The following is a 9,505-nucleotide window of genomic DNA, read 5'->3' as shown; positions in this document are numbered from 1 at the left end:
CGTGTGCTCTGGCCCTGGCTCTTGGATCGTGCAGTGGCGACCCCACCGGGTGTGTGGTTTCTGTCGAGTCTCTGCCTCCCAGGTCTCATGTCTCCCCACTCTGTGCGCACTTTGCTGGGCTGGGGCGTGTCCTCTGCACCCCTCTTCTATCAGCTGGGCCTTCAAGACCCTGCTCGGCACTGCCTCACCCAGGAAGTCTTCCAGGTTTCTGCTAGGCACAGGCGACCGGTCTCTCTGGGTGCCTTTGTAGCACTGTGTAGATCTTTCTCGGTTCTTGTTCACCTTTTTATCCCCCCAGCATTGACCGAGTCTAGTGCCCACCTGCAGCCTGCTCTCCGGCATGTTCAACTGGACCTGGGAACTCTCCTACCACACTATTCCCAACCAGAAATTGGTTAGGCTTTTTTCCGAACTGGTGGCTGCAGAGATGGTATCTGCCTCCCAGTAACAGGAAGTTTATTGGGGGCCGGAGTCCAGGGTGTGGGGTAGTGACAGTCGGCAAGCCCGTACTTCCTTGCCCTCCCGACACTGGCCGGGGATGCCCCCGCCACCAGCCCCGCCAGAGAACCTCGGAGGGAGTGGGAGGGGAGGCTGGCCCGCAGGCTCCGGAAAGCCCCGCGCCGTACCAAGCAAGTGGGAAGGCTCGGTGAGGGCGGAGCCGGGCAGAGCTGCCCACACCTGGGAAAATGGAGGCAGCCCTGGGGCGGTGAGTGGCTTGGTGATGCAGGCTGGAGCTGGGTGGGTGTAATCCACCCGAACAGAACTGGACCAGGTGTCACTCACAGGGTTGTGCCAGGTCGGGTGTTCACTCTCTGTCTCTGGTTTGTCGCCTTCCCTGTTCTCGGCCGCTGCCACCTCGGGCTGTTCAGTCGCGGCACGGCTCGGGCGCTCCCAGGAATCTTCTTTAATGCCGGCCTGAAACCTCGAATCCTGAATAGGGCAGCTGGCCGCCTTCAGCGCGGCCCCGGCTTCTGGGATCCTGTCTGCATCCACAGCAGCCCTGGCGCCGTGTTCCCTGTTTCAGGACTCGCTTTTGCAGCTAAGAAACAGTTCTTTTCCTGCTCCACACTTCAAAGCTGTTGCCTGTAAGTGAGGCAGCCTCTCCTGCTGGGGGCCGATTCTTCATATTTCTGTGGTATCAGTTATAATTCCTCCTTTTTCATTTCTGATTTTTGTTATTTGGGTCTTTTCTCTTCTTTTCTTTGTTAACCTAGATAATGGTTTGTCTATTTTATTTATCTTCTCAAAGAACAACTCAAAATGGATTAAAGACTTCAGTATAAGACCTGAAACAGTAAAATTACTAAGGGAAAATATAGGTAAAACACTTCAGGAACTAGCTCTGGGCACAGACTTTGTGGACATGAACCCAGAAGCACAAGAAACAAAAGAAAAAATAAACAAATGGGACTATACAAACTAAAAGGCTTCTGCACAGCAAAGGAAATAATCAAGGGAGTGAAACAACAACCTACACAGTGGGAGAAAATATTTGCTAACTATGCATCTGACAAGGGATTATTTTCCATAATATACAAGGAACTCAAGCAATTATACAGTAAAAAAACCAAACAATACAATTACAAAATGGGCAAAGGAACTGAATAGACATTTTTCAAAGGGAAGAGAAGCAAATGGCCAATAGGTACATGAAAAAATGCTCAACATCACTAGTCATCAGGAAAATGCAAATTAAAACCACATTGAGATATCATCTTACCCCAGTTAGACTAGCTATAGTCATAAAGAATGAGAATAACAAATACTGGTGAGTTTGCAAAGAGAAGGGAACACTCCTACACTGTTGGTGGGACTGTAAGTTAGCACAACAGTATGGAGGTTTCTCAAACAACTACAGATTGATCTTCCATATGATCTAGCAATCCCACTTGTGGGTATATACCCAGAGGAATGGAAATCATCATGTCGAAGGGATACCTGCACTCCCATGTTCATCGCAGCTCTGTTCACAATAGCCAAGATATGGAATCAACCTAAATGTCCATCGATGGATGACTGGATAAGGAAACTGTGGTATATATACACCATGGAATACTACTCTGCCATACAAAAGAATGAAATTCTCCCATTTGCAACAACATGGATGAGCTTGGAGAAACTTATTTTGACAGAAATAAGCAAAGCACAGAGGGATAAATACCACATGTACTCTCTCATAAGTGGGAGATAAAGAAGAAAGGAAAGAAAGACCACAGTGGTGCATTGAACTTGCAGAGGGAGAGAACATACCTAGGGATACAAAGTGCAGTGGGGGGCAAAGGGGGAGGGGGAGGGAGGTCGGGGATAATTGAGGGGATAATTGGGTGGGGGACACAGGGTATAATCACAATTTGTGGTAATGGACATGCTGCCAGTGTGGATCTGGCCATCACATCTTAGGCACGAGTGGTGACAATTTGCTTTGTACCCCATGAATATTCAGAACCAATAAACACAAAACACAAAACAAAAACAAACCCCCCAAGAAAACCAAAAACAAAAATTAAGCTTTAATATTAAAAGTATGTGAATAAAAATCTAGAATTTGGTTGTCTAGCCTCATGTAGTCTTTACTACATCTTTTGATTATTTGGATAAATAAGTCATCTATCAAAGAGTAGAGGTTTTTGCTTTTTAAAATGTTTTAACTATCACTTTGGGTAAATGAATGACTATTATTTGACAGAGACCTGTGATCCTATTTTGATCAAGTGTCTCAAATGATATATTGAACAAAGTCAAATTTCAAAATCAATATTAAGTCTTTTAACCCCAAACCAACTTTGACCCCTAAGGCATTCGAAAGAGAGATAATAAATGAGCATATTTGATATAAGTTCTGTGGGAAGCATTGTCAAATAAAAACTGTTTAACCTTTTCCTGTTTTGAGTTATATTTGTATGGATGTGTTATTAATATATGTTCCAAAATTTCATGATATTTCTAAAGTACTGATATGTCTTGGTATGTTATCAGTCATAATAGTGGTTATGTTTAATTATTGTAGGCCAAAGAAATAACCATATTTTCTTGTCAATTGTGTCTTTAATCATGACCATTTTAAGTTTTGTTGTCCACAGTTTTTTAAAATTATTATTATTATTTTTATTTATTGAATCAAAATCGATTATTTGTATTTTGGGGGTTGAACATTGAGATATGTTGATTAAATCAATATTACTAGCATATATATTGTTAAAAATCATAATTATTCTTTATAACCCCTTGTCCAACCTTTCCTCTTCCCCCATTCCCTCCCCCACCCCCTCTAATTGCCCTAGATTTCTTCTCTCCTTCTGATAGAATAAAGGTTACTCTGTTAACTTGTTGCCTAGATGATCTGTCCAATGCTGAGAGACATGATCAGGTCCCCCAATATTATCACAGAGCAGATGCTTGTTCTGTCACTCTGAAATGGGCTTTGTGGAGAGAGACATCCTCTTCTTTTCTTTGTCTCTGCTGGTGACCCTTCCTGTGTCAATGCACTCCAGTGGTTGGCAGACCATCTGCATGCTGGTTGTGGCATTTAGCCACTTTTGCAGCAGCCACATAATCAAACTGAAACTTTAAGGAAGCAGATAGATCTCACAATGGACAAGTATTTTTCTCTCCTGAAAACAGGAGATTCTAGCATAGTTAAAAAGTCTCCTCTGCTCTAACACTTATGAAAAAGTAAGTGGATGTTAATCAGTATTTTTTCTTTCTGTTGTTCTGTTTCCTTGATCCCATATTATTAAACCTACTGTTCTGCTATTTCCTAGTGGAATCTGAGACCAAAGAAGTCAATTTACAACAGTGACAAAGAGTGATGTCAATGCCTAAAGTTTTGGTTAAAAAATTGAGAGATTGACTGAAAGGGGGGAATTGTTAAGTTACATTTGGCATAAAGATTTCTTCAAATGGAAAACTGTAACCTCGCTTGATGTGTAAACAGACGGTAACCTACCCTTGTAACAAGCAGCTGTGTCTGAGCCAATTCCAGGCAGCCAACTGTTCAAACCATGTTCAGATAAGGCAAATGGCCAATGAAGTACCAAATATTCTTATAAGGGTCCCCTTTACTAATAAGTTGCAATTCTTGTTCCTGCAGGTCGAGTGTGATGCAGCTCAGGATGACCCTGTATGTGGGAATGTCCACAGGTGACTTTTTGGTGACAGCGAGGTCCATGAGCTGCATGTGGCCTGTCTGTGTGCCCTGGAAACAGGACACAGAGGCCTTTAAGGATATAACAGTTTTCAAAGATGTGCAATTTATAGGGATTGTGTGTGTGAATGCGAGCTCCTTAGCCATGGAGACCAAAACAACCACAATTCTAGCTTGTGGTAATTTGACTGCCTTGACTTCTGTAGAAAATTCTGTTTCAATAACAATCTTCTTTGTCAGGTCATCCCAGACCATCACTTTGTTGGGAGGGTATTTCAACTTTATTCTACCACCAACTAAAGCTAAATAGTTGCAGCGAAATAGCATTTTAACATGGCCAACTCCCCCTAGAAATCCTTGTTTCTCTTTTTCTTTTATTGGATGGGTGTTACAGACTCAGAATCCATTTTCCATCTGTGGTGCTGGTTGAAGCCGGTGTAGAGAAGCCTGTTACTGTGCAGTTACATGATAGGAAGTTTGTGGCAGCTGTGGTGGTCCACGCTTTTCAGTGCCACCTGCTGCTGGGGGGAAGCTGGGTGCTCTGGTCACTTTAGTTGGCTCTGAGACCACTGCTGGGGCCAGAACTTCATTCTTTAATTTTTGATGCTAAAACTATTACAACTTTGGGCAAAGGGATCGCTTTCAAGCTAACTTCTATGTTTTTTTGATAAGGCTCCAATAATCTTGAATTCTTCCTTGTTTGTTGGCAAGTAAAGATGCCTCAAGCTTATCTCGTTTCTTTCTTATCTAATACATGGAAACAGCCATGGTTTCTTTCACAGGAAAATGGTATGTGGAATCCAAATCTGTGCTGTACAGTACCGTCAGGATGTCACCGTCTTCAAGCTGTTCACACAATCCTGACCACTCATTTTCTTCTCTTGGGTTCTTATAAAATGTAACTTTAGTCTCATGCGAGCTTTGTAGTGTGAATTCAGGCTTTTTTTTTTTGTCCAGTAGGGAGGATATGTATCTAAACAATCTTCAGGGTTTCTTTGCTTTTTCTTTATACTACAGCAACAGGTTGCTAAGCCTTCCCAGCTTCCAGTTTTGTTTCTTACAAAAGATTATACATTTCCTATGCTTAATTGATTATTTATCTAAATACATGTTTGATTAAATGTGTCAAATGTTGTGAATTGGTCTCACCCAGCTCCAATTAGGTTACTTGTGGTAGCAGTTCAGTAATTTCTAGTGATAGTAAGAAAATTGACTGGCAACCAGATGCGGTCCTGTTTGCCTTGTGGCAACAATTGCACCCTGAACAGTGTTTTACTAAACATCCAGAAACAGGTAGCAAGGCCTGCTCCATGGATTTAAAGGATTTTTTGATTGTTCCTGAGGAGGTGGAAGAACTGTTCCATTCTGACTAGGGAGCAGGCCAAGGTGTTCGTCTTTTGGGGGCAGGCGAGGACCGGAGGCCTCATGATGAATTGGCAGTGATGAAGCTGATGCACTGGCTAAGGTAAGGTGGCTGGAGACAGCTTCAGCAGCTGATGTGGCTGGGTGGCTATATTGGAGAATGCAGCATGCTGGCTGCAAGGCTGGGTGGTCAATGGCTTGCTGGGTGCCACATTAACCTGAGAAAAAATGCCCCTGATGGGCAGATGTGCTCCCGATGAGCAGATGGGTGCCCCTGATGGGCAGATAACTCACGTGAGGAGGCCCCTGACATGGTGGCAGGTGGATCTTGTGGGGACCACTGCCAAAGTCAGAGAGTTACTGGTCTTCTGTTTGTATGGCCTTGTGGGGCCCCAAACCAGGCAAGATACCTGTTCCTGCAACCATCCTTTCTCAGGATGGCAAACTGGCCTGTATCTTACCAGAGGGGCGAGAACTTCCCCTATTGGTACCAATAACCCTTCTGTCTTTTTGCCCATAGTGTTCTGGCTGCAGGCACTGCACCAGGGTTGACTGGGTGCATACATACGTTGGCGTGATCATCTATTGAATATACACTGAACTTCACATCAGTATGACTACAAGATTCCTATGGAAAATCATGCCAATGATGACTACTAACCCAACATGTGTAGCTAAAGGACAGAACTACAGGACAAGCCTTAAGGACAAGCCTTAAGCTATATTGAACAGATAATAGGTTGTATAAATAAAAGGGTCATCTATCCTCGCTAAGGGAACATCATGGAAGATTTTTAATGTGTAGATTGTATGGCATGGGACCCTGAAGGGGTGGATTGTGGGGAAAATAGGATAATTTAGTCAGGCTCCCTTGGCTCAGGTCTGGTTGGCGTGGAGCAGCACATTCTAAATTCTTTGTAAACAAGTTGTGTGTGGGTGGAGTTAGTGCACATGTGCACCAATGTATCTTTTTAGTTAATTGCTTTTGTGTGTGTTCTTCAGGTAGTGAAGTAGAGCTGGCTGGCAGAGCTTGTGTCTAAAAATAGAGCATGTTTACTCTGCTGGCAGCTGCTCAGTTCTTTGGACTTTGCCAGTAGCAGTTGAGTTTCTGAGTTTCTCTTTGGACTGCCTAACTCTTAGCCATGTGTGCTGAATAAAGACTATTACTTCTTCAACCAAGGCTCCAAGGACCTTTTTGCCAGTTACCTAGCTCATAGACCTGCATGTGAAGGGTTTGTGAACAGGCTCGAGGGGTCTGTGAGCTCCAGACCCAGCCCTAGCTCTACATCTAGTCATGAGGTTTTCAAGACTTAGTGTGCATTAGAATCACTTGAAAGGCTTACTAAAACATGAGTTGCTAGGACATGACCCTGTAGTTTCGAATTCAGTAAGTCTAGAATAGGGTCTATAATTTGCGTTTGTATCATTGCTGTTGCTGATGATTCAGGAACCAAACTTTGAAAACTACTGCTCTATAATATTTTAGCCTATTGACATATCTTGATTACTGTTTATTTTACCAATGAGAGCTCATTTCCAACAATTAGGCTAAATAGAAGCCAATAATTTTATTAATAAAAAACACTGTGCATTTATTATGGTAATTAGCAAAGCCTCTATTATTGATGAGAGAAAAAAATAATTGAAGCATTGCCAGTAGCTGCCTGGAGCACAGCCTCTGATTAGATCCGTGGCTCTCAACCTCTGGAGAATGGAAGTCTCACATGGGGAACCTTGGATAGATTCCCCACCTACAACCTATTAAATCACACTCTGGTGGTGGGGTCCAGTAAAGGTATTTTAGAAGCTCCGCAGATGGTCCTAGAGAGTAGGATTGAGAACCACTGGATTAGAAACTAATCGTACCTGGAACATGAATGTTGATTAGGTTAGCTGTTTGCGCATAGAGCAGTGGATCTCATTTTTGTCCATACATTAGAATCCCCCCCCTCCAAAATAGTGCTGCTCGTACCTCATTTCAGCCCAATAAAACAAATTAAATTTGTATATTTGGGCAGGGGGCCATGGTATTACTAAAAGAAAAACAAACCAACCGCAAACCTCCTCAGGTGATCCTAATGTGCAATCAGGGCTGTCACTCTCTGCCCTAAAGTATAGCTCAGAGAGTCCCTTAGGGACATGAGAATCCCCTGCAGGGCTTGTTAAAATGGCTTGCTACACCTTCTGATGCAGTAGGTCTTGGATAGGACCCTGAGATTAGCATTTCTACCAAGGTCCCAGGCAACGCTGCTGCTGCTCGTCTGGAGACCTCACTCTTTGAGAGCTGACTTAAAGCAGTGCATTTGGCTGTGCATTAAAATCACTTGAGAAGCTTCCAAAAATCCCTATGTACAGGCCACATTTCAGAGCACTAGCTTCTACTAATTAATAATACCTAATAATATCACTGTCTAATACCAAATTATTCAATATAAATTCCAGACATCCTAACAAGACTTGAAATCTTGCGAAAATTTCTTAGCCTTTCCAAGCCTCAGTATGTTGACTATTAATCCTATTATCATCATATTACTTAATACTAATATGTAAAGAAGTGGATGATCTAACATTTAGCATCATCTCTTATAATGAAGGTATTAGGTTTCTATGTAGAAATATTTGATGAATGAGAGTAAATATGTGCTGTTTGATTTTAAAAATACTTATTTCTTATCTTAAGTAAGTAGACAAAAGGTGAGGAGAAGGAGATAAACTTTTGGGGAAAGGAGGAGAGATCAAAGAAGAGGGAAGAAGGCGGAGCAAGAGCAGGAAATACATTTCATAAAACAGGATATGAAGAGTATTTGGAATTTAAGACCAAATGAAGATTATAATGTAGGACATCTTTAGTTGCACTTTATAGAGTAAGTATTCTTTCTTATACAAATTGGCAGGTACTGAATTAGTTTAATTTTCAGAATAGTAAATATGGTTACATGGTTTAATAATTAAGTAATTTAAAATGCCATTTCACTGAGTGGTCTCCTTCCTGTTAGGCTGATGAGACACACAGAATGAAAGACTCAGAGCCAAACGTTTATCAAGCAAGGGAGTTTACTCCAGCAAACGTGGAGGGGAAACTGAAAGGTCAGTGTTCTGCCCTTGTACAGACTGGCAAAGGCTTTATAGGGTTTGTCCGGGAGGGGTTCGGGCAGCTATTCTGAGCCCTCAGCATTCCGTAAGGGCTTTGCAGTTTTTTTTTTTTTTTTGCTTAATACGTGATATTTTTATCTGAACGCACTAGCCTGTGAGAAAGGGAAGAGGTAGGGGGACAGGGTGAGTTGTACCAGGTGTTCTTATTGGAATGTAGTGGCCTTGAGAGAAAGGGAGGGGACAGGGGGACAGGTTGAGGGAGTAGCAGATGTTCTTATGTTAAGCTGACAGTGAGGCCTAATACTCTCCACTCTGGAAAACTTCTACTTATTTCTCCCTGTTCCTATAGGTAGGTAAACACATTTTAGTAGTTTTTGGGAGGTGAGTATTCTTCCAGTCTTATGTAAATGCAAAAAGTATGGACACATGTTTCAACCCCCACTCCCTTATTATGTAAGAGTCCATAATGTGTACCCTGTTCTGCACTCTACTTTTTTCTTTTAACAATGTAATCCTGGAGCTATTTCTGCATCAATACATAGAGTGCATCCTCATTCTGTTTTCAGCCACACATTTTGTTATTGTTTAGATGTTTCTCTAATATATCCTCAATTCTTGTTGCATCTTTCATATGGAGAATTATTATGCCCTAATCTGCCAGGATTAACTCTCTATTTATCAATGGGATCTAAGTAAATAAAAAGCCATTTGCTTTTACAAGGTGTCCTCAAATATTCTATTTCTTTCTTTTTGAATTCCTGTCAGAAAAACCCAACATTCCTGGAGGCAAATGGATGCTTCTGACCCACTGGCCTGAAGGGGGGAAAATGGGATTGGTGGTGAAGAACTGTAAGAGAGTAGCACCTTATCATATTTCAAAATAAAATTCAAATAAAATACAAAACT

At 42.1% G+C, this 9,505-nt stretch overlaps 1 pseudogene; it reads right to left on the bottom strand.

Annotated features, from left to right (window-relative positions):
• Positions 1 to 4,005: 4,005 nt before the first annotated feature.
• Positions 4,006 to 7,483, bottom strand: LOC134391850 (WD repeat domain phosphoinositide-interacting protein 3-like; annotated as a pseudogene).
• Positions 7,484 to 9,505: the final 2,022 nt, after the last annotated feature.

The sequence above is a fragment of the Cynocephalus volans genome, chromosome 12 (assembly GCF_027409185.1).
Source record: "Cynocephalus volans isolate mCynVol1 chromosome 12, mCynVol1.pri, whole genome shotgun sequence".
Classification (NCBI taxonomy): Eukaryota; Metazoa; Chordata; class Mammalia; order Dermoptera; family Cynocephalidae; genus Cynocephalus; species Cynocephalus volans.
Note: the sequence above shows the minus strand (reverse complement) of the source record. Positions and strands in the feature narration are given on the sequence as shown.